General features: G+C 29.4%; 1 long non-coding RNA gene across 1 annotated transcript; it reads right to left on the bottom strand.

Annotated features, from left to right (window-relative positions):
- Positions 1-102: 102 nt before the first annotated feature.
- LOC112025724 (uncharacterized) lies at positions 103-3,737 on the bottom strand. Its single transcript, XR_010629320.1, has 2 exons — positions 3,484-3,737; positions 103-587 (listed from the first exon to the last, which is right to left on the bottom strand). It is a non-coding gene; the product is annotated as an uncharacterized LOC112025724 (long non-coding RNA).
- Between the last annotated feature and the right edge of the window lie 6 nt (positions 3,738-3,743).

The raw sequence follows: 3,743 nt of genomic DNA, 5'->3' as shown, positions 1-3,743 counted from the left end.
TCCAAAGCTTCTATCTTTCAATTTGAAAACATGAGTTTCATTTTGATCATTGAAGAAAATGCAATTACTTTAATACTCAGTAAACTTTTCAGCAAAAATCGATAAACAACAATCATTACCCTCCTCCTTTCTTTATTAAAGTATCTATCAACAGCATTGGTCAATATAGCTGGTGCTTTTCTTCATTCACCTTTCTTATTCTATGATCAATATATAGCAGGAACTTTAACATAAATATACACTCACATATCAGAAGCTTGTGTTTGAACCAAAAGAAAATACTTAAAAAGCACTAATACAGATTAATATGAAAAAGAAAATTCTCCATCTTTTCATTGTGACCACCAACACCTATCAGCTCTTAAATATGGTTCAATGTTCTTTGATAACTATCTATTTCGATTTTTCTTTCACCAGCGGAGGCAAAAATGGAACCAACTTCAATGACAAATTGAATAAATTTTATCATATTAATATGGAACTGAAGAGAGTAGGAGTCAAAAGGATAAGAATGATAGTAAGGCTGTCCTACCCCGTCAGCTTTATCCAACAATGTTTCTTGAGAACACTTGGTGATTGTTACAAATCTGAATTTTAACAAAATAACAGGATAAGAAAGTCTGTTAAAATTACCAATTTTTCAGATTTTAAACAGTTTAAAACTAAAACATATGTATATTGGAGATTTAATATGATAATTTGTAAAGAAAATATGGCAGTCATAGTAACTTAACAGCACATTCAATTTACTGTTCTAAAGAAATTTAAAAAAAAATTAACAATATAATGAAATACATAAAGACTCATAGAATAAGGTAGTATATACATTAGAGTTCAGATTTTTTCCTTCTTTGATGCATTTTGCTTAGTACCCTTTTGATGTCTGATCATATCTAAAACACATTAATAAAGTACTAATATACGTCATTGATATAGCCAATCTTTCTTTATAAGATTGATTTTCAATTGGTAATCTTAGTCCCAGTTAATTTATGAAGTTTTATACTAAAATTAAATATTGATTAGAGAGTAATTAACACTGCAAATGTTAGATACCCCTTTGCAGCTTCAGTTTTGTGGTCATGCCACATTGGCTGCTGCACACATAATCTTTGAATGTATTCTACAATGTGGAACTGAAAGAATAAGAAGTGTCCTCCAACCAATTATGAATTTTTAAATTTTCACCTATGGTTTGTCTTTTGTAATAAATAAAGCAAACCCTTCATTTAATCAAATAATCCTTCCTCTTGAAATTTTTCTTAACACTTTCATGAAAGCCAAATCATAAAGAAACAAAAGCACCTAAACATAAGCACTCAATAAGATAGCAAGAATCAAGATTAATTACACTTAAGTTCCTCAAATTTTTTAGGATTTGCTTCAAAATTACACAGAGATAAATTAGATTATACACACATCCAAGTTATGGAATTCATGAAGCTTTTCACCCATTATTATGTAATCTTCTATTCATAAAATAAATGAATAAAATTAAAGCATCTATAAGCACTCAATCCAAAACACACAGACATACACAATAAAAACAAATGAATTAAGAAAATAAACAAAGCTAGCCACAATAACATTTAAGAAAACCTGCCAATAAATTAAGTCTATTAGCCTGAGCAGTACAAAAATTAAAAGAAACAAAGTCTAATAGAACAATTTTAAAATATATGAGAAATTATTATTAACAAAAGGAAAGTGTAAGATGCTCCAAAAAAATAAAACAAAAACAAAATAAGCATTCTAGTAAATCAAGGATATATACCAATCAAAAAATAATAGTAAAATTAAATGTCAAGAAGGAAAACAACAAAGGCAAAGCTTCATCTATTGTTACCTCCAAATCATGTCACTCCGGGGAAAAAAAAAAAAAACTTTGATTTAGTAATCCTTTAGCATGTAGCCATCGATAGAACATAATCAGTTCAAGAAACTAAACAAAACAGAGCTCAAGAAATTGGGAAAAAAAAGAGAAGGAAATTAGGGAAAAAGTTAGCCAAACCTTAAATCTTGATTTAGTAATGCAGCAATACAGTATTTACTCATCAATATAAAATCAGCCCACTACCTTCTTTTTATCTTTTCATTGGGTTGCAAAGCAAAATTTTCAATAAAAACTCAAAAACTAACACCAAGGCTGGATGCACGCACATATGAAAAATTATGTGAACATGAAATACTTTATGAATCATATACTTATTCAGAGCAGCCCAAAACAGCAAAACCTACAAACATTGAAAAAAATAAAATGCTAAGAAATCAACCATTATTGAACGACAAACGTATTTTTTCCTATACATACTCAAGGACTAAACCCCATGATGCCACTCTCAAAAAAAAAAGGATTACAATAAATCAAAAAGAAAGCATCAAAATAAAGTGTATAACACATCAAGTAACAAAATGCTGACCTTGGGTATAGGTGCTCCAGAATAGAAGCGAAACAGAATGGGTGTCAAATTAACAATTGGAAGGAGGGAGAGGTTTTATTTGGCCATTTTTTCTTTTACCAACTACCTATCCCTATGAATGTAGAACAAAAAATGACTTAGATTGTCTCTGATGACATTGTGCACCTTTGTTTAGTATTACCTATAATTTTCAATTTCAAAGAAGGTAGTAAATAATCAAAGAATATAATAATTCCAATTTTGAAAAGATTATAATATTAGTAAAGTAGGAAAAACAAAAATTTTAATCTGAGGCCAAAACATTGAAAGAGACAGAATAAACATCCGGATTTTAATTCAAATTCGAATAACAAAAAGCAGCGGTAAGGATGTAAATTAAGTAGAAGAGAGAATTGGCTGAAGAAATCAATTTGTAAAGATAGAAGCTGGCTAAAACATGCAAATCAAAGCCAATTGAAACAGGAATAGAGTAAATGAACAAAATGTAAAACGAAGTATGAGATAAATAAAAAGAAAATCAGCATTCAAGCAAACTATAAAAATAAAGATCTACGGACAAATCAAAAAACTGACAGAGGTGCCATTCGTTTGAGGATGTGGCGATTTAGAACTTTTATTAAATGGTGTGAAACGGTTTAAGTTGTTAAAAAATATATTTATTAATACTTCTAAAAATTATTTATAATTGTATTTGAAATTTTAGAAATCAAAGAAGAAAAGGGATTTTCATTTTCTGGTAGAGAAAACAGTAAAAAAGAAATGGGTTTTTTATTTTCTGGTAGAGAAAACAGTAAAAAGAGAGGAGAGGCAGCAATTCAAAGAGCTTGAAAAGTCATTAATTAAATAAACGAACGTTCAGAAGCACAGAGATTTAAAAAGTGATAGGGATCTATATAGGATGCATTTGTGATTTGGTTCTGTCAAGTTTGAAAAGCTTTCACTATTATGCATTTCTGAATGCAGATCATGCCGTAAGAAATAATATTCACAACAAAACATCTAAAGAATGAGAATGAACATCTGAATTTAAGTTCATATTCGAACACAGAGAATTGATACGTACCTTTCGTTGGTCTGTGTTTAGTTCCGATTATGTTAGTCACGGAGTTGCACCGAACTCTATCTCCGTATCTCGAATCCCTAAATTGACAGCAAACCTAAAGAAGACAATAGAGTAAGAGATTAAACGAATTCTAACCCGTCTATTTACATAAATTAAACAAAACTACTCGTAACCAAAAAACCTAAATCATAACCAATCAAACCAAAATACGTGAATCATAAATAATGCCCAAATGGATCTTTCAAAAAAAAAAAAAAAAA

Source organism: Quercus suber, unplaced genomic scaffold (assembly GCF_002906115.3).
Source record: "Quercus suber isolate HL8 unplaced genomic scaffold, Cork oak 2.0 scaffold_91, whole genome shotgun sequence".
In the NCBI taxonomy this organism is placed as follows: Eukaryota; Viridiplantae; Streptophyta; class Magnoliopsida; order Fagales; family Fagaceae; genus Quercus; species Quercus suber.
The sequence above is the reverse complement of the archived record's forward strand: the minus strand, read 5'-3'. Positions and strand labels throughout refer to the sequence as shown.